General features: G+C 34.2%; 1 protein-coding gene across 2 annotated transcripts in view; it reads right to left on the bottom strand.

Annotated features, from left to right (window-relative positions):
• The window catches only part of LOC119638241, a 62,235-nt gene that overhangs the window by 16,230 nt on the left and 23,869 nt on the right, over positions 1-22,136 (bottom strand). Inside the window, exon 1 of one of the 2 annotated variants that reach the window (XM_038034910.1) lies at positions 8,698-8,708. The exons of the other annotated variant lie outside the window; for it this stretch is intronic. The gene's annotated coding sequence lies outside the window, so the exon portion shown is untranslated. Of the gene's footprint in view, positions 1-8,697; positions 8,709-22,136 lie in introns of those variants that run through there. 2 annotated transcript variants of the gene reach the window in all.

The following is a 22,136-nucleotide window of genomic DNA, read 5'->3' as shown; positions in this document are numbered from 1 at the left end:
ATAATTTTGATTTTCGCAAATTGCACTGTTAATTCAAAAGCTAAAATCTGTTATTTATTTTTAAAATCACTGTAACCAAAAAAAAAAAGAAACCGCCCAACGTGAGGCTCGAACACATGACCCTGAGACCAAGAGTCTCACGCACTACCGAGCAAGCTAGCCGAGCATCCGCCTTTTAAGTAAAAGAGTGTTTGCTTATTACAACAAAAAAATAAAACAAAATCGGACAAAACTATAGTGTATATAGTCTGGCCTTTCGCGAAAAAATACTCCAATCTCAATTTCATTATAACACAAGTGTAGAAAAAATGTCTTGTGATTTGTGTTGTCTCTGCGACGTGATTCGCTTTTGAGATCTTGCATAATCGTATTTAAATCATTTAGAAGTCCATTTGGCAGGGCCAGGAATTGACTTAGTTCTATTAGCACAGCTGCTTGACGTGTATTGCGAGCAGGTTCACAGTCTCAAAAATGAAGGTAAAAAATGAAAATTTATAACATTACACACTTGTAGGTATGGAAACAACATAAGCAACCAAAATTGTTAATATCGTCACAATTGATTGCAAGAAAACAACATTTTAAATAAATGTCATCGACTTTCACGTTGGCGCTAAAAAGGGAAGTATACTCTTGGATGATGTACGCGTATCATCTGTAAATAGTGATGAAGAAGGACATGTATCTCAAAGGAAGAACGAAAAATTCGATACATATTCCTTTATTTAAGTTGTGAACCTTAACATATTTGTAAGTGGTATTTAAAAGGATTTCGTAACAATTTTATGTGGCATATATGTGCTCTGGATATCAATGAAGGCACAACGGTTTCTTAAATCGCATTTTATTATTCGTTCGCGATAATAAACTTTGTTTACTTTGTTGCAATAGGTAGTTATCCTGTGAATTCAGATAATTCGTTCCACAGGTTTTTCTGCGGCTATTATAAATTCTTTTTGATTGAGTTAAAGTGTTGAATGTTACGGTTCGTTAATTTTTACGAAGAACTCTGTGCAATTCAAAAGAAAAAGAATAATACGAAAAAGATTATACCAAAAAATATCTATGGCACAACCAAGCAGAACCAAACAACATGCGTTTTACCATCGAACAAAGAAACGCAATGTCTGAAAGATTTGCTTATGTTGTACATGGAAAAATGAAAGAGTAAGATGAAACAAGAATCATGATATATATTAAATGCAATATGCATTTAATAGACTGGCAGTTAGACAGACAGACTGATATGTAGACATCGACACGTCAGAATTAACCGGCACATTGTTTAGCTCGGTGCGTAAACAGAATATGCATAACCACTGGAAAGAAGAATGAGCTCTGAAAATAGATTGACTGCAGCTAACGGCACAGAAATTTTATATAAAAAAGAAATGAAAAAAAAACAGAAAGAGAAAATTTATAGTAAAAAAATCTTTAGTTTATTTCTAAAGGCTAATGATGTTTTGCCCTATGTCGACAGACCAGCTAACGATTGCTGGACATTTCACCAATAGCACAATGACAGCTGATGATTGTGGTTGTGATTGTGATTGTGATTAACGTCATCAACAATGACATATCTGAACACAATAGTATTAGTTCCATTTTGTTAACTTTACATGAGTTGTGCATGTTAAAAATCTTGTAAAACTCCCTTTTTAACTTTAGAGCAACACAACATGATGTTCTCTTTAAACCGCAAACAACACGGCATTGTAAAAAGAAAAACATGTTAATAAAAACATATTCCAAGTATTAATTACTCTTGCTCGTTCTGTTATTTTCCTCAAGTTATTAATGCGTTCTATGTCTCAAATATGATATCATTCGCGCACAGTCACATCCCGGTTGCATATACTTAAGATTTAATTACATTGTGTTGGTTTTCATGTAATTTCCATGTTAAAAATTGTAATATTACCACAATTAACAATCATAATATGAATAAGAATCCATTTCCACGTGGGTGCTATATATACTATGTGGATTTATTCACCACTAAGATACCGGTGTACATTTCTATGATTTATATTTAGTTACATGACATGTTCATGCCACTATCTAACTGACAGTGATATTAGAATTTCAATTTTTTAATTTTTTTATTTTTATTTAAATCGAATACTTAACGAGAAGTAATAAATTGTAATTATCACCTCTTTACAGGCGATAATTGCTTTTTTTCCGTAGGTCAGTTTCTAGTGACAGTGGCTTGTCGAAGGCGTAATTATAATTAATTTTAAGCAATTAAGATAAAAGCTCCAAGATATAGCAATAAAGAACGCTGTCTATAACGTCTTCTTTTATACCATTTAAGAGAGTGCAGATGAGAAGCCTACTTTAAGTTGACAAATAATTTATTATTAATTGGTAAAAATGTTTACTACACGATTTGATTTTAATTGGCATTTAGAAATTTTTTTCTCCATCTGTAAGATGTGTAGATCGTCGTTCGTAATTATTTAATATCAAGCTATTCAAAATTAGTTTTTGTAGACTCTAAAATATTGGAGCTCAATATCTCATGTGGTTAGGGTATGTGAAGTTCATAAAGAAGTCTTGAGTTCAATTCCCGGTGTAGGAATTTATTTTCTAGCCGAGAGCGGTGTTTTTTGTGTACATTGTCGCCCATCTGGTCGACGTTTTCTTGATCTTTTCCTTTGTTTTTTTAAGTTCAATACCGCCTTCGATTTTGTTTTTCCGCTTTACAAAACAACACTAAAATTCGTCTTTCTAACGAATCCAACATTTGAAGATATCAGAAAAGTAATGATATGGTAATAAATATGGTTTTGAAAACAAAAATGTAGAACTTCTGAACATTGTACACCACTAGTGACACAAGGGTATATATATATTCTTTTTTTTGGGGGCGTGGCGACAAAGCGTTGCGAACTAGTGGCCTTACAGTGGGATGGAAGGCATCGCGGGACCGCGATGGTCGACTGACTATATCCTATGGGTCCCGTTCACGTTTGAGATTAGGGGTTCGGATGTCGCCTTCGTAAGGCTTGATATCGAGATACGTCTTGCACAAGATCAGCGCATTTCTTCTATCTTCTTCCATCACACCGGGAAACGTGTGTAGCGTTTCAGGTCGCAGGCTTTATCTGCTAATAAGTTGGAACCGTACACATAACTCGAAAAATTGCCATGAATTAATATTTGGTGTGATCTCCTCTTTGCTTAATAACGTCATTTAAACGTTTTCATATATTTTGTGTAAAAGTGACGTTACCCCATTCTTCTTATTCTGCCTATTTTTCAGATCTTAGCCTTGAAATGAGCTTAGAAAAATGTTTTCTCGCAATTTCTGATCTTAGTTTCCTGTTAAATTCTTGTACCAACGGCTTAAGGCGAGCATGGCAATGGGCATAGTTTGGTATGTATTGGGCCAATGGAAACGGAAAATTGGTGTTTATGGATGGCATTGTAAACACGGAAGGTTTCTTTAAGGATACTGAGATACAATTTAAAAGAAAGAGTGGACAAACTCGGTGTTTCCGAAATATTTAAACTCTACCAAGATAACGAGCTCAAGCATAGGTTTCGCTTAATATAAGAATGGTTCGTATATAACTTTTCCAAAATGCTTCACCCTCTTCCACAAATCACCAGGCATTAACCCCATCAAAATATGTGGGATGAATTCGATCGCCATGTGCGAAAATACTCAACCCCTTCTATTTAAGACCTGAAAAATAGACTATAAGAGCAATGAAGTAAGTCTTTGTTTCCTATACAAAAAAATTACACACATATGTCGAAAAGTTTAAAAGATGTTATTAAGCAAAAAAGATACCCCACCAAATATTAATTTTTAATAATACGCTGTCTTTTTCGCCATATCCTTCCCCATATGAAAAAGACCCAATGACCATTGTGCTTTATATGAATGATGTGACCATAACCCATGTGTGCCAGCTGTGATGCCCAAACCACATACATACCACATACAAAGCAAACACAAACACAATAGTTTGCCATTTGGACGAGGTGAACATGAGATAAGCGCCGTATAATGCTGTCATGAGCAAACAACCGAAAGCTGTGAGGTTACGCCAAACAAGCTGCACTTAACGTTTTTCCCCTTCTCTTAAATTTTTCGATACCTCTCATTACCGCACCGGCATTTTATTCAAATAAAATACCTGTAGTTGCCTCAGGTAAAATTTTCGGACATCGTCTGAGGAGCTGACACAGCATTTGGGGCCATGTTTGCATATTCAATTAAATAGTTAAAGCGTCATTAAGCGATTTACAATTATTCAGCGCAGCACAGCACAATAAAATCACTAGAGGTTGCTCAGACGTAGGTTTCGGAAAAATATTATAGGTCAGGAAACGTTAGCGGCGGTGAACAGGAATGTACACTTTTGTATTCACCAGACAGTCCACTTTTTGATTTAAATCCAATTCAATCAATGATTTGATGTTTGCCTGAGCAGCGCAGCCATTCCTATGACGGTATCCCAAAAAGTGTTTGTTTATGTAAATAATCTCAAGGACGAAAAATTGATATGCTGCCGCAGACAAGGGAAAAATACACAATCAACAATAGATAATTCTTTCAACAAAATAATTTTCTAAATGATTCCCTTGAAATAATACCGTGAGCGAAACTATAAAACAACTGGATATTTTATGCGCCTGTAGCATGCAATGTATTAAAATCCTTCGATAGTGCAAGGTTTCGTTTTGAAATAAAAATCGACGAGTTGGTTGGTTAGTGTAGTGTGTGCTCTTGCCAGAATTAATAAACGAAAAAAAGTAAAAGTGAGTTCTCATCTATGTTTAAAAGAAACATTTTCTGCCAAGCAAATTGCAACATTTTAAGCTTTGGGAACTTCTAAAAAGGCTTTAAGAAATACAAGAAGCCTCTCTCGTTAATTGCTTTATCATCAGTGATCGTCTAAAAGAAGACATTAAGATAAGAAAAGACGATTTGAAAACAAAAAAAACATTTTTTCTCCTTTTTCGCTTTAGTTTGCTAGTTGGATAGACAATGGATGCAATGAAATACACAGAAAAATGTAAAATGTCACACAATAGTAACCGTCAAAAGTCATTTGTCATTTGGAATGACATTACAGCTTTAACACAACATTTAACATATTTTTGCTATGTTTAGAGTAAAAGACAAACAAAAAAAAAAAAAAAAAGAAGGAAATTTAATGACATCAAATTATAAACGTGGATCTGGGTTGTTTCGCACGATAAACGGAAAACAGTTTCCAATAAAGCAGACTTCAATAAATCGTTTTAATTAAGTAATTATGTTAAATAAATAGAATCATTACTAGCCACCATAAGGGAAGTGCTTAAGAAAGCGTAATTTACTTATTCTATAACATTTTATAGAGAGCCAAGAGACAGGAGACAAGAAACTTTCTTATTACATCGAGTTCAAATTATATTTATGAACCTTTTCTTCTTATTCATTCTAAGGTAAGCTAGAAAACTATGATGTAATTACGTGTGTATGTCTTCAGGTACGAGTACATGTTTGAGTGTAGTGCGTGTGTCTGTTTATTTTAAATTATTTTCTCTTCGCGAGAAGTTGAAATTGAAATTTTCGAGTTCCACTGAGCTGCTGTTGTTCTTTTTCTTGAGAATTTCCTGCTTTTGTTGTTAAATAGCGTGACCGGTACTTAGGGAAGTACCTCTATATCTTTGCCTGCATGCATTTAACGAAGATACACATATATGCAATATATAAGAAGAATATTAAACAATCCATTATAATGCAAGCAACAGGTCTTCCATTAATATGCATTATCATCGTCGTTAAAGTAGTTTAACTTTAAATTAGAAAAAATAAATTTCTCACAGGAATCGCAGACGGGGTAAAGTAACTAACAAAAGAAATGGAAATTACTTCTACAAAAGCAGTGAAATGGAAAGATATGCTAAAATGATAATGGATAATAATAAATATGTAAAATGTAGGCAGCTTAAAACAGTACAAACAAAAAAGGGGAAAAATAAGTAATTATATTATTATAATATTATGATTATTACGTTGTAAGGAAAACAGACTATAGGAGGGTTGGCAAGAAAGGATTATCGGTAAGGTATGTGATAAAAGCGTACGATATGTTTCGTTCTTGTCAGTGCAGTGAATTAAAACTTTATTCTTCGTAGAAAAAATTGCATCCACCTCGTAGGCATTTTGTCTCTCCCTTCAATTATTCCGAACATAAAGTTGTCTTTATACAAATTTCAAAAAATTAATCTGCAGCAACGGAACGGAGAACTGACACAAAAAAGTCAAAGTAATATTGTGAGCGTAAAGCATGACCGAGTTATTCAAGTTCAATCAATTCAAGATGGCTGTTGGCAAATTTCGCATCGTAAACGTCATTAATGTTTCCGTTGCCCTTGTTTTTGCATGGCCCAAAGAGTATTTTCTCTCATTCTTACAATGCGTGATTTCGCACAGCAAGGAAGCTGCCAAAACGTTCACGATGTTGCAGAGACCTCTTGGTGAACAGATTTTGTTGGAAAGAAATGTTTACAAGCGGTATGAATAGTTTAAAAAGGCCGGGGACGGGTCGAAGATGAAAAGCTTTCCATACGACTGTTAACCGCTATCAAAGTAATTTAAATTAAAATTTAACAAATCAAAGAATCTTTGCTCACAAAACCGTCAGTTAAAAATTAGGCACCTCGTTGACCCCGTTGACATTTAAAACGGATCTATTAACAACGCGTCAAACCTCGATTGATATCGAAAATATGCAACTGGCTCTTCGAGACAATTTCGTTAAAAATTCAACACAGATCATTGCCCAACCAGCGTACTCATCTGGCTTAGCCCCAGTGGCCAAAAGACCACTCCAGGGACAACGTTTTAACTCGACTGAAGAGATAGAAACTGATTCGCACATAGCTTTGAAAGCCATTCGGGAAATCGGCTATAACATCAGTTTCGAGAATTGGACATATAGAGATATGGGATATAATATCAGTGGGCGATTACTTTAAAGCCGACAAGAGAGAGAAGGACTAATAAACAGATTTAAAAGAGATAAAATTAATTGGTCTGACTTTCTGACCAGAGTAGCATGTAATGCTAGTTTCATCGAAATTCCGCAAGACGTCCTCGATACCCATCACTGCTCAAACAGGAGGAGATAGTTCATGAATCTTGCATTTCGGTAATGGAATGAAATTCGATTTGAATACCGAAGTGATCCACCCATAAGTGACGTATTATAACATTTTATCTAATTATTGTTTTTCACTTAAGTCGCATAGATAGCATAGAGGTTAACATTTCCGGCGAAATAAACTCTTGGTGCGCTACAGAATTACTGTGCTTTTTTATGATAAGAACATGAGTTGGACTCTAGTTTGATAATGTTCATTCTATTTAAAGTAAAGGTGTATTAAAAAAAAAAAAAGAAACGAGCAAAGGCAAAATTCGCAACTTGATGTTTTTAAACTGCTTTTCAGTTGGTTACTCAAAATTGGATTTCTTCATTAATTCATTCTAACTGCTTTCTACACCCACCATTACTTTGTTTATGTGTGTGTGCGCTTCATAAATTCATATGTAATCATTGCTCACTATTTGAAATCTCGCGGCAGTGCTTGTGTGTTCACTGACATTGAATTTACTCAGACATCTCAGACAACGCATGGCGCATATTGTTTAACAGCGCATGGTAAGTAAACAAAACGCCTTTGCAGCTTGCTGGTTAACGTGATGCTTCAAAGACAAATAGCAACAATTAAATGTATGATGATAAATAAATTTATTTGTGTGCAGACAAAATCATTAGCATAATAACAAAGAAACGAGAAACTAAGAAACAACTCATAGTAAGATCACTATGGCAGATATCAAACTCTGTTGAGTCTGGTAAGAGATTTCTACAAGACACTAGACGTTGATGAAGAAGTTTCAATGGAAACCTCTTCTATCCTCTCCTATCAAAAGCAAGAGAATGAAGTACTTTTACTATTTCGATTGTAATACTTAAATTCCATAATTTGGTTCACTCTTACGGTTATACCCACAGATTGGACATGTACCTACTAAGCTGCGGCCGCTCCCTGTCCATTCCTCCTTTTCCACTTCTTTCTGACCGTCTATCTCTTTTAAATGATTGCTCATATTAAAAAAACAAACAAAATTGTAAAGAAATGTTTTATGCTTGATTAGATTAGAGGGAGCGTTGAGCTTGCTGGAATCTAGTCAAATAATATCGATACCATTTTCTACTATTAATAACTAAAGCAATTAAAACTCGCAAAATTGATCAATAGGAAAGTCGGCGTCCTAGTTCATCATCAGGATCAATAGTTCGGCAAAAGCTGAAAAAGACTTGAGGGGAGAAGGTCGGAGAAGGTTTTCTATACACCCATCATAAAGTCTGCGACGTGCGATTGTCAATTGTTTCTCTCTTTGCGGAACTTTCTATAAAGCTGATTTCAAGGAGGTCTCTACAAATCACTTGCTTTGGTTTTGCGCTCAAAAATCCCAAAAGCTTTAGAATATTATCACAGGTAGGATTTTTATCCTCCTTTATTAGAAAAATTGGGTATATGGGGTATGAGTTTTACAAAGTTCATTCAAAGTGTAAAAAAGGCGCTTAAATTCTAAAGGCCACGAAAGAAAATGTAAAGAAGTTGCAGGGATCTTCAGCTATTTAATTATATTTCAATTAAGGAAGTGAGTTCTTTGCTTACCATTGAAATTGGATTTCATTACTGCATACTGTACTATATAATGCATTGTAAGGTGGTAACTCAGTAAGGAGGAGGGTGAAGGCAACGCTAAAATAATGAACACTTTTTTTCTTTCTCTCTTAATTGTTCTTCGCTTCTGATTACACGGATGCCAGTGCCGTCCTTTTGCCTGTTTAACTATGGGTTAAAAATTAAACTAAGAATTGTATAACACAAAATCAAATAAATTAAATCGATATTATTTTAAAACTTAATCACAACTAGTGTATTAAATAAACTCTCGTTTCGGACTCTCCACATCTTTGCGTGAGTGTAGCCCACAGTTTGCTGTTTAATTTGAAGGAATGCAGTATACATGCATAACTTCTTATATCGTTAATTTCCAATAACTTTATAATATTAAAAAAAAATAAAATTCGCTATAACTGTTAAAATAATATTAAAATAACTTTACTGTTATGGAAGATATCTATTTAAGCAAAGTAGCAAAAAAAAAAAAAAAAAAAAATTGAGCAAATATTTATAAAGTCCACCAGCTGGTAAATAACTCTATCGTTGATTTCAAGCCAATTTTGGGTAACCACTTTTTTTCCGAATTCCGCTTTTTAAAATTTTACATTTGCATTAAATATGCTGTACACCCGTAGTCTAAATTTACCACGTTTCACTTTTCTATTAAAGAAATTGTCCTGAAAGTGTCTATGTTGGAAATTCTAATGTGATGAAAAATACTTGCAACTTTCGGTAGATATTTTTGATATTGCCAGCAATGTACTCAACGCAACATACCCACATTTTCGACAAGCAGTGAAATAACTTGATAACATCATGTTTTGTTTGCTGTTGAATAACTTGGAATTTACGAGTTATGATGCGGTTGCATTGAAATAGTTTATCGATTGTATACAAAAGGTAAGACGAGTAACAGTTTTCTCATGTTTGCGCTGCAAAATAAGCAGAAGTAGAATTCAGTTCATCAGCAAGAGTGATGTGATGACTAGTAAATAAGAGCAAAATGGATTAATTTATCTCATAATCAAAACAGGAAACTTTCTCATGTACCTGATTGAAGAGTGAAGACAATAGCGGTATTGTTCTTTCACTTGTAAACTCCAGACAGGGCCTGCAAAGACGACGGACTGTAGTTAGTGACCTCATTCCCATCAAAGTATAAAACTTACTTATTCTCAATCAGCCCACGCGAAGGATTTGATTGAAAAAACTGACGTAGAAAGCTAAATTTCATGGACTTCATGGAAATTTGTCATGGATCAAATTTGGAAAGAAAAGCAAAACTCCGATCGACTAAGATTTAGTACTAATTTTCAATATTTAGGAAATCGCTGACTAAATCGCTGAAAAAAATACACGGTCTTAGTAGGTATCTAACAAGTTCTCTTGTTTGCATTTTGAAGTGTTGAAAACATTGTCATAAAGTTAATATATTCCATCCTTTGGAAGAGAGTCGAGACAAAAAAGTGAAATTTTTCATTTGTTTACTTTTTCATAATAACAAAATCGACTTGCTTATGATGAAAAATGATTTTGCAATGTGACAGTAATTGCAGTCAAAACAAAAACAACACGCAAATAACAAATGATCCATTATTGGCTCAAAGAAAAAAAAAAAAAAAAAAAAAAAAAACTAATAAGATAAACAGGTTGTCTCCTGCTTCAACGTTTATTTCCATAGCGCAGTTAGTCATCGGTAAGTGTGTTTGTAGGTGAAGTACATCCACAACTAGTGATGAAAATCTAATGCCTGTTTGCCATGTGAATGAACGTTTTCTTGTACACATAAATCTTGACAAAAGTTATGCACGTACGTTTTATCTTGAAACAAGTGAAAATTTTACCTACAAATAAATAAGTGGCGAAATAAATTTTTAATAATAGTTATTATTATTGAACAATTCAATGATTCATAGAAACGTTGAAGTATGCTGTTCGCTTGTGTGAAGGTTGTTCGCATCATCATTTTCAATTATCCTTTTCCATTTTTGCTTCCAAAGGTCCTTGACTTGGTCAATATCAGTTTGAAAGGTTATTTAACCTTTGACGTTTCTCTTTAACGTTTCTTTAGCGGCACATACGCATGGAGTAATTATGTCTAAATTTTCTCATATCGTTTGTAACGATATGAGAAATTTTCTCTTACACTCTGGTAAAGAAAATCGATTCATCATAAGAAAGCCCTTGCCTGCCGAACAATTGTTTAACATTCAATTGAGTTTAAAAACCTAAAGTCATGCACGCAACTTAAGCGCAACTATGTTGTAAGTAAATAAATAAATAAGTTATGACGTCTTTCCTTAACAATTATGCAAAATTTTTTTTTTTTTTTTTTTTTGTTGTGCTTAAGTTAATGGGATTTTTGTTACATGAAGTTCCGTGTGCTTTTTCCATTTTTGAATAATTTTGTGCAGTATGTATTTTTTTTTGCTATTTTTATGATTGCGTACTGAGTCTTTTTGAAAATATCCCTGATAAGCAGTAAACCTTTCAATGGCATGTGCGGCAGTAGGGTTCTATACAAAGGATGTGGGATTTTTTGTTACATTCTTGAGAAGAGAGTATAATCAAGTGATCGAATAGGAACAATTATCTGCGTTACTCCTGTAGGAACATAACAAGTACGCTTTTGCAGTAAGCAACTGGCATAGTCCAAGTTGTTGTGGTTCAAAAAATTTATGCTGTCTGCGAGATGCAAGCTGCTCCAGGTGAAGGACGTGATTGACCGATAACTCAATGGTCCTGAGTTCAAATCTCAAGTGCAATAAAGCCGATAACCATCGATTGTTAGTGCTTTAAGGCTTTAGTCTTAGAATTTATATCTCTGGCTAAGTTAACAATAACAACAAGTAAGTATATGATTGTCAAGCAAGACAAAATATTAGATATGATATACCATTTCGCCTAATACAGTTCTTCACCCACCTTGGTAATACTGCACTAACAGTTACACATTTTCATAGAAAGGCATACTTTTCATGAAAGCGTGCATATTGGAGCAATCATTATGAGCGGTGTTCGTCCCTGTGTCAAAGCACGTCAGTGCATCAAATTTCATCAAAATATTTTAAGAATTGCGACATGTAGCTTGAACACAGATTTATATTGACAGACGGGACACGGACGGGCAGACAGACGGAGAAATGGACAGAAAAGCTTATATTACTGAGAAAAATTGCTACAGTGTACATAAATCAAAATATTTTGCATCATTCTATACAACTTTTTCCCACCTTTCTGGCAACATGTTGACAAAGTGTCGAGGGAACGATATTGGTTTGGCAGCGATGCAATCATCGACCCATTTTCGCATATGCCGTGTGTCAGCCTAACCATGGTATATCGATCTGAGCAGGTTGTAAACAGAAGCCGCCATATCTGGTGAGCACGCTGGGTGTGGCGGAACGCCCCGCAATAGCTGCAACAGTCTACGCTTGAAAAGCCTTGCAACGTGTGGCCTAGCGTTGTCGTGCAAGAGGATAACGTTGGGTCTCTTAAGTGCTATTGCTCGAAATGGCATTTTGAGTCAATTCGTATGATAGCCGTTTTCTCTCCTTTTGGATCTTTCCCATCGCATGTAAACATCTAGAAACTGTTGATTTATTCACTGCTAAGATGTCCAAAAGTTCCTTGTGAATATGAGCTGGGTTTTCGGTCAATTAGTCTTGGCATTCGCTGTCTTCGAAGTTTTTCGATCCTCCCGGCCGTTCTTTGTCATTGATTGATCAAAATCGTCACTCTTAAACCGATTGAAACCAACAACAAATATTGTGGTATGATAGATTTCCTCAAATTAAACAACAAAAGTCACGAAAAATGTCGAAAAAGCAATCACAAGTATTCCATGATTAGTGTCTGCATGCACTGAATAAACTCAATAATACTAAATGCAAAACTGTTATTTCAGATAGAGAAGAGTCGAAATCAGCGAATTTAGTCGTTATGTACAATGGTATTTCCTATTTCTATATAATTTTTATCTACAGAACTCACCTATCGAAATACATGCAACCACCTAATAATAAAAGATGGGTCTATTGTCAGCGTTTCTGTGTGTTACACTCGTCCGCACAAACTTACTATAACCTGCATCACAAGCGGTGTAAGGTGTAATAATAATAATAGCAACATGGCAGAATATTGAATCGAGAATTAGTGAAACGAAGCTAATGAGTTTTAAAAAAGAATGAATGAGTAGTGGATGTGCATAGAATGGACTGAAGGTATAGAAGAGATAACACACAATTTCTATGGAATTACAAACGATATCAGCGGTAAACAAAATCAGAACCAAGATAGGTATCGTTTTGTTGTTGTATTCGTAAATTTTATTTTATCCTGGAAATTGGTCGTTTTTTGTTTATGTAAGTCTAAGGATTTTTATTGCTGATACTCCCTATAACAATTAGTTAATGTATTATATAAAGGTACAGAGAAAATGAAAACAAGTAACGAAATCAAAGACCTCCTCTATTTTTAAACACAATACACAAATACACTGTGGCAGTTTGTAAGCAAGAAGGAAAAATTCAAATTGGTTTTAGAAACCGAGTAGCCTTCACGTTACATTCTACTGTGACCGTGTGGGATGCTTTGACCGATTTGACTCATTTTCAATGCCAACATGCCTGCCATAAATTCCAATGCTATTCACGAACTTAAAGCCTACACATCATCTGCTGCGAACAGCAGGACGTTTATCACAGACATTACACAGACAGACGGACATGCAAAAGTTGAATCGACTTTGGTGTCGATCAAAAATATATGTGCCCAGTGGAGTCTCTGAACATCTCTTTTGATTGTTGCAAACGTTTTCGCAAAGTGAAAGCGTATGTGCGTAGACTTGTGTACAAAACATGTGCAAAATAACTTGAAGATACATATATACGTTGATGAATATATATATATATATATATATATATATGCATTTGTCTCTCATATCCTATAATCCATATGTTGTGCATATCGTAAGCTGCATATAATATTTAGTGTCTTTATGATACATTGTAAGTTTTTACATCGCATATCGTATATATTTAATATCTTCGAATATATTATATCTCGTATATGTTTTATATCATATATCGAATATTCTGCGGATGATATTTTTGTTCAACATAGCATCTCATTCCTTCAATTTTTAAATTTGAATCGGTTACTTTGAAAGAAGTGCGCTTTTATTTTTCAAGATCTTTTTGTGGTCATTGTCGGGGCTTGAGGTTTCAATAGCAGGTTCCCTCCGTGCAGACACGTGATGCGCTGGCACTTTCGTGAGATCAATATTGAATACAACAGCTTTTTTCTTATTATCAATCAGAACGAACATTTGGAGTGACAGCATCAGGAATAACTCCTCTAGCAGTACAGCAACATAAACTGTGAGTACGAAAATAAAAATAGTAACTGGAAAGAATTAACAGCTGGAGTGCAACGGCTCTCCTTGTCTAGTCTAATCGAGTCTAAAAAGACATCAGCAGAGCACTGCGAACAAAGGCAGTAACGAAATCAATCACTTACACAGTTGTAAGCAACTCCTGAAGGGATTACGGGAATAAAACATAACAATATGAACAACAGCAGGAGAAGGAACCATCAACAACAACGATGATAATAACTGCGTAAATAATCAGTGACAACAGTATATCAATGCCAACTACAATCAATTACAACGACAGCCACAGTAATAACAGATTCAGTTTCACCAATAGAATCAACTAATTTTTCGACAAAACAACAACACTAATATAAATCAATAACTCCACCAACGTTTATTGCACTAATAATCAAAACGATAACAATAGTGATAGCGGCAACATCCAAAGCTTATACTTTTTCTCTAATTGCTCGTCTAAATATTATATAAAAATATTATTATAAGCGTTATACACATAAGGTTTGGCAACGCAACTCGTGTTTTGGTAGCGTTCAACTCGTTGCTTCAAAAGTTGTGTATTTACACGAAAACATGTAGTTGAATATTTTTAGAGAGAGACTCATACACACGCAGTGACTTATTCAAAAGCAATAATTAATTGTTTACACTTCAATTTCACGCCAAGCCAAAGAGTGCGGTATGTACGTAACGTGTTGGTTATATGAGCGTTTCGATCACAGAAATTGCGATAGAGTGATCGACTGCACTAAGAAACATATCGCATTTTACTAATTCTCCTTGGAAACAAGCAATTAACCTAAGGTAGCTGAAGAATATGTTACGAGATGAATCATCGAAGCCGGCATATCACACATATATGGTTTGTACCATCAAACCTTGTTCCACCTTGTCCCGTCATCATTCCTGAGACAACCATTGATCCTCCTTCCCCTACCTATTCGGTTTCACTGGCTCCGCAAGGGTACATTCAAATACAGTTCCCTCCAAATGCATTCATGCAACTTTTGGCTGCAATTTTTTTTCCTCTTTTTTGTACGATGCACCTGCAGTAACTCCTCCGAAAGCGGTATTTATTTCCGGAATTCTGAAGCGGTAGCATAAACTATTCTCTAACATCAATAATTGCTTCCATTAACGTGGTTTGAATGAGCATTTTAAGAATGCCTGTATCTTAACCTCGAGTTATTTAACTTTTAAAATTCATGTACTCACTGAAAATTTTGAAGTTTGCCTAAATTTATGATTGTGGCTAGCAGGTACCTTCATTTCAAGGGAAAGGCCTCCAACTATATATTCTGGAATTAACATCAGCTCAAAGAATCCGCCTTCCTTTTCGACTTGTGATTATCGTGTATCGAAATATAAGGCGCCTTAATTCTGATTGCATAGTAACTATCTTGGAGGTGCAAGTACTGAACTCTCCTCCGTGGTGTGCGCTAAAACTTTGATTCAACCCGATCTTCCTTTTCGTCGAAACTTTTTCTTTATAAGTTTTAGATCTTTAGAGAAGACGTGTGCGATCAAAACGGAGGTTTCAATAAACGCTGCATCCACCTTGCATTCATACGCATTCGAGCCCTCATCTCTTTTTGATATTTAATTTACAGCTTATTGGTGGGTTATATCCCAAAAAAAATTTCCTATTACTCTGCTGATATATATATATTCCTTTCAAACCGGATAGCTCAATCTATATATTAAGCAAGAAATTCTTATCCAAAATCTTGTTAAGGCCCAAACTCATACATTTTACCGTATTATTTGGGATTTCAAACTACCGCATATTTCATGGGGCTTTATGAATATTGTTTTTGTATAAAAAAAAAAGAAGAAGTCCAGGGCTAGGCTTTATTCAACTTTGGTCAAGAGAAATCGTTGACGCAAACGTTACAAGAAGATCGTGTACGATTTTGGCTACATGAACACAGCATTATACTTTCGCCATCGAATCGGTTCCAAAAATTTTCCCATATTACATTATAACATTTTCCGTACGACTTACAAGCAATATTGTCATCATAGAGAAACGGACTATTACTTACAGCATTACCTTAGCTAGGGAATCATTGATTTATTTTAACGGAAAGCACCATCGCCTTGTCTTCGGAATCTCATTTTTAGTAAAATTAATAAATAAGTGATGTTACAAATCCGCAAGTCAGGTGAAGTGATATAAACTTCAACGTCCTTGTTCGACCTTCGAAAACTCTTCCAAAACTCTAAAGAATGTTCACACGCTAAGCTATTTATCACATTTTGTACAGACCATAATGAAATCCACTCTCTTTTATGCTCGAGTGTTGCCGATGTCTAAGTTAAAACATTAAGAAAGTCGCCTAATCGCGCGAAAAAGTACCAAATGGCATAGTTCCGAGAAGTTACAAGTCCTTTGTATATTTGCGTTACTTTATTAATATATTCCTAGTTCGAGGGATATCGCTTCAGATTGTTCCGGTCCAACTGTGAATACGCTTTCTTTTTATTCGCTTTTACTCTTCTTTTACACTCAATTAATCATTTTTATGTAAATTATAAGTTGTCTTCTTTTTCCTTGCTTCCTTCCTTCCGTAGTTTGGTCGAATTGCAAATATATTCGAAATAAATGGAAAGAAAATGAACAAATTTAAGAAAAAATAAAATTATATTAGGCGAGAATGGTAAGAAGATATTTGAGATCAACGATAGTCCTATAGAAAATGTTGCAAATTTTTAATGTCATGATAAGTCATTTGCTCTGTTGGAGTTGATCGAGAATAGAAGAGCTATGTTTTATGTACTTCATTGCACTATTTTAAAGCACTATAACAACTAGTTCGACAGGAGAACTCCTCGGTGGGCAGAATAGTAGAGACTTTAAATTCGTTTTAAACGGAATTCCTCCCTACCTCGAAAGTTCCATAAAGTTTATATATGTTTTCTGATCATCGGGTGCGGGTGGGTTTTCGTCTTACTAAGGGGTAATATTTCTTATTTGCGACACCATTTAACCAACTGTGGGCTTCATTTACCCATGCACGAAACCTTGCCGCTTGTTCATTGTTGTTTAATAAGTTTTAATAATTTCGATGCCTTGTCCAGCTAGCTATGTTTGTATAGTATACCACAAATAATGGCAAGATCCAAACATGAATGAAAAGTTTGTTTCTTACCTTATTTTACGAGAAATTTATTTTTAGAAAATTTTGTAGTATATTTAATGCTTTTCGCCTTCTAACTTGTGTCGATTTTCACATCTTTCTATGGAAAACACTTAAAAATGCTGCGTAAATCGTTTTGAGAATAACAATAACAAATGGACCGATATGACCTAATGATCTCAATAGCTATTATGGATGATGAGAAGATTTCTAACCGCAAATATTAGTTTGAACATTCTGCTGCTATCTACCATCACATCTATATATACATATATACACACACATATAATTTACTCTGTTTAATGCTCGTCAAAACATTATCAAGCTATTGTATGTAATTGAATGTAAAGTCAGTGAATTGCAATCAAAAACTTCATTGCTTAACCATTTCTGTTTATTTCTTTCTGCCTTATTTGATCGAGTCGTCGATTTGTTTTAATTAGTCTTCTTATCTAACTAATGATGTAAACATATTTAAAAAAATTATTATCATAGTTTTCAAGTTTTGTAACGCATCATAACTAACTGTTGCTATTTTATTAGATAATGCAATACGTGTATGGAACATGCTTTCATGTACTTTTAAAGAATACGAAAGAAATGAATAAATAGTATCGCCTTCCTTGATAATAGCCAAACGTATAATAATGTTAAACAACAAGTAAATGTTTCTCGGTTAAATAAATAATGTGCAGATAATCTTAATTAACGCATTAAATGCAGACGTAGCAAAAGAATGCTTCAGTCGTTTGTAATCAGAAATTGTTGCTCAATCAAGAAATCAAGTCTTTATTAAAATGGAATTTCTTAGAGAATATATATGTATATATATATATACGTTTAATGAAACTAAAGTGTAAAAACGAGTTCTAATTGTTCTTGATGTTATTATTAATTTTTCATTATTTTCTAATGTAATATGATCGCAAAAGGAAAGTCATCCGGTTGTATTGTACGCTTTTCAAAGGCTTCATATCGTATATAACACAATAGACAATAAAAAGTTTTCTTCTGGACTGCGATGGATTTCTTTATAAAAAAAAAATACTGGACAGCAATTGTTCATAATCGATAAGTGGCCTTAAAAAAAAAAAAAAAAAAAAAAAAAAAAAAAAAATCTTTGAAAATTTAATGCAACATAAATAGTTTCGAGTACAATAGAAAGGCTTTTTACGCTTAAAGCTTTGAAAGCAAAAGTCAGATAAAATATTTTTCAATCACACACCTTAAAAGCAAGAGATGAATACATTTGCCTTTTTGAATCTAAGGTAAATGAAATTGAATTTTGCTTCAGGCCTTTAAAGAAAACAGAAAATTCAATCAAGTTATGCTTTAGTGATTTTACACATCATAGCTTAAGGAAGTTTCATAATTGAACTTTCAGGGTTGGCTGTAAATGCATTCATTTATATACTAAAAGTCTCCCTATATATATTTACATTAGCTTTACTGCTTCACGCATTCAAATTATCAATTAGCTTGGAGCCTAGTCATCAGATATCAAATTCGTGATAGAATATGTATAAATTTATGTATCAAACATCATAAGGTTAGGTTAACAATTCAAATACTAGTGTCTTTAATAAGTAACAGAAGAGAAAAGAAAGAAAAAGGGGAACAGCAAAATTTGCTTATTAATTAAGTTTGTTTTGCTCCGATTCATATAAAAGACGCTGTTAATGTTTTCAATAATTCAAAAGAAAGTTTATTTAAAAGAAATTTTTTTATATGATTGATTTTTTACTTTTTAGTCTCTGACAATTCGCTCGCTCCATTCTAAGCCATTTTATGTGACATTCATAGCAGAAGATTTTTCAAGCAAATATCAATCCATCACATCGAGAATTAACTCAGTTTCCCCTTCAAGTTGTTATATCCATCGCTGAAGGATCGGGGATATATTGTTTTCGTCACAATGTTTGCGACTCCCAAAAGGAAGCTTCAAAGACCCTATAAAATGTAAACATTCTTGATCAGCATGAAATTCTGAATTAATTGAAAACTATGTTCTCGGGCCAAAACAACTAATATATCGAATTTCTGCAAAGTGTTTTAAAAATTGCGACCTAAACACAAGAAAACAAGAAAGGCGGGCCGGCGGACAGACGCACATAAAAGGTACATTTATCTACATCAGTTCACCTAAGGCAATTATTAATGTAATAACTTTCCAAAATAATGGGATACATGATGAGTCGTCGAAACAATGGTCTGGTCCGTACCATTTCTAAAAGTGTTCGTCCTTGGGCCGAAAGATGTCAGTGCATCAATTGTACGATGAACACAGAAAAAGAAGACGGACAGACAAGCTTAGGTTTATAAATGGTGGGCTCTTCTCATGCCTTTCTAGATGTTGCATACATCCGCACAAACTAGATATGCCCTCGTATGACAAGTGCGGTGTAGAGTATACAAAGAACATCTAACACTGCGACGTTTTTTTTAAATAAATTGTAATTTTAAATTTAATTGAACGAAGCATTGAATTTAAGTTATTTTGAAAATAAATATTCCGCCGAAAAATACAAATTTCTCTCTTTGAGAAATTAAAAGGCAAAAAACTAAAATTATCAGTAGGATCGTTTAAAAGCTTTTGCATTAAAGTGTCTGCGTACAACTTTCTTACCATCACATAAATTCAATACAATTTGAATGGTAAGTAAAATTTATAAGCGACAAAAAAAAAAGACATTTTTTTGAATAAAATTAAGGACCGGTTATCCTCCCCCTTATCACCATCAGTATAAAGTAACTGACAACGACATTAATGGCGTTTATATTGAATTATATCTGAGCTTCACTCACTTGTTCGTTCATTCGGAGATGTACACAATGCTATTGCATGTAGAGATGCATGTGTCAGACAAAGCACGCAAACCCATTATTTATCCGAAATACCGAAAAGGTTACATCCAACGTTTATAGCATTTGATGGCGGAGGTCATTGTTTATAAGACGATTTTTATTTTTATTTTCTTTTTTCATTTAAATAGATACGGGATAATCAAATGATTTTTGTCAAGACAGAAAAAGAGAAATTTTGTTTGATAAATATTACAATAGCTGTTAAAACGAGGATGTATTTATTGCCTTCATTAAAACATAATGGAAAAGTTATGTCAATTACATGCTCAACTCAGCAACTCAGACGTGCTTAATAATTTTTACGTCCGTTGTCCAGTTAAGAAGGTCTGCTTGTTACCATGTCTAAGAGTAACAAGCAAAGGCATTGGAGTGGGCACTATATAGGTACACTTTCAAGGACTTTTCAACATAAGGTATTGCACAGGAAGTGGTTGAAAAAGGGCCACGATTCGAAGCAAAACATGTCAGTGTTGAAAAATTCATCAAAATAGGAAAGGAAATAAAACGGAAAGGCAAACAGATAAGCTTAAGTCGATTGAGAAAGTGACTCGAAAACAATTAGTATAATAAAAGTTGAGTTTATCTCCAGTCATCCTGAGTATTTCATACACCCGCCAAAACTTAGTATACTCTTGCATCACAACTGGTGCAAGTATTTTGCGATCTATTGGGCTTATTACAATCTACAATACAACAATCCCTTATTTTCTCACTATATTTCGCAATTGGTTGCTTATTTTAAGCATAAGATATTCTTAGTAGAGAAAGAGTAGAATAATACAACCATTTGGACATTTATCACCACAAGTGTTGTGGACTATTATATCAAGTCAAGTTGTGTTAAACGATGCCCTCGAGGGTTACATACAATGTATTTTTAATTTTAATTAATCTAAGATGCTACGTTCTGTGCATCTGTACTTTTACGATTCTTCAGAAAGCAAACATCCAGAAAAAATCCACTTTGCACGCTTCTTTAGCTGCTTAGTTACTCAATTGAAATTGAACCTTGTCTTTGCTTAAAAATACTCCCACTTTAGCCTAAACTGAAACATGCTCTTTATAGTAGTGCAACGTTCTCGCTTGTTTTTTTGAGATGATGTCATTGTTATACTTTCAGCTTCTTTCGACATTTTCACATATCTGAACTTGAACTTTTTGAGCCCTAGCGGCATTTTATGGTAGGATAATATTCGATCTTTGAGTAACCTAATCGAATTTCTTAATCGTAGCTATACGCTGCACCACTTGTTGCCTAGGGTCTATCAAATTAGTTTCGGTGGATCTCATGGCAGCCATAGAGACTTGAAATATATCTAACTATTATTGTATCTATTGATATGGAATCATGCTGTGAGTTGATTTAAGCTTCTCTATCTGTTTGTCTGTCTGTCTGTCTCATAAATTCCACTACGACCGCAGATTCGAGATACAAATTTTCTACGATATCTTTTTTTTGACTGCCTTGTTCAGTCGTGGGCCTCACCCCATATAAGACTTCTAATGAAAAGTACGCCTTCACGTGACATTTTATCGCGAATGTAAATAAGGATTTGTATTAAGCGAAACGGTCTACGCTATTTACTAATCGGCCTTGTTTCCCTATAACGTTTTAACTTTTTATTATTTTTTTTTTTTGTGTTTTGTAGTTATTGTTGCATAACAATTTCCAGAAATATGCTCCTTATGCACGGCTATACCGAGGATTGTAAACTTTGTTATTAATTCGCCTTTTTGCGGACGTATCATGGATTAGGAATATTTTTCACACATTTTCATTAACTTGACTACTTAGCCGTTTTGGTAGTGATACGAAATCCATTGAAACTAAGCAAAGTGCAGTTGAAAAGGGCAATGCATTATATGTAAATATAAAATTTTTTCATTTGAATGCTATGCTAAGGTTAAATGCCAAGGCTTCGCTTAGCTTCATTCAAACTTTTATATCAAGTGTTTAAGAGGTACATTTCCGAGAGCGGCCGCGCCTCGAATTTCTTTCTCTCGTTCACCCCCTATTTCACACCACG

The sequence above is a fragment of the Glossina fuscipes genome, unplaced genomic scaffold, assembly GCF_014805625.2.
Source record: "Glossina fuscipes isolate IAEA_lab_2018 unplaced genomic scaffold, Yale_Gfus_2 86, whole genome shotgun sequence".
Classification (NCBI taxonomy): domain Eukaryota; kingdom Metazoa; phylum Arthropoda; class Insecta; order Diptera; family Glossinidae; genus Glossina; species Glossina fuscipes.
This window is presented reverse-complemented; position numbering and strand designations above follow the sequence as displayed.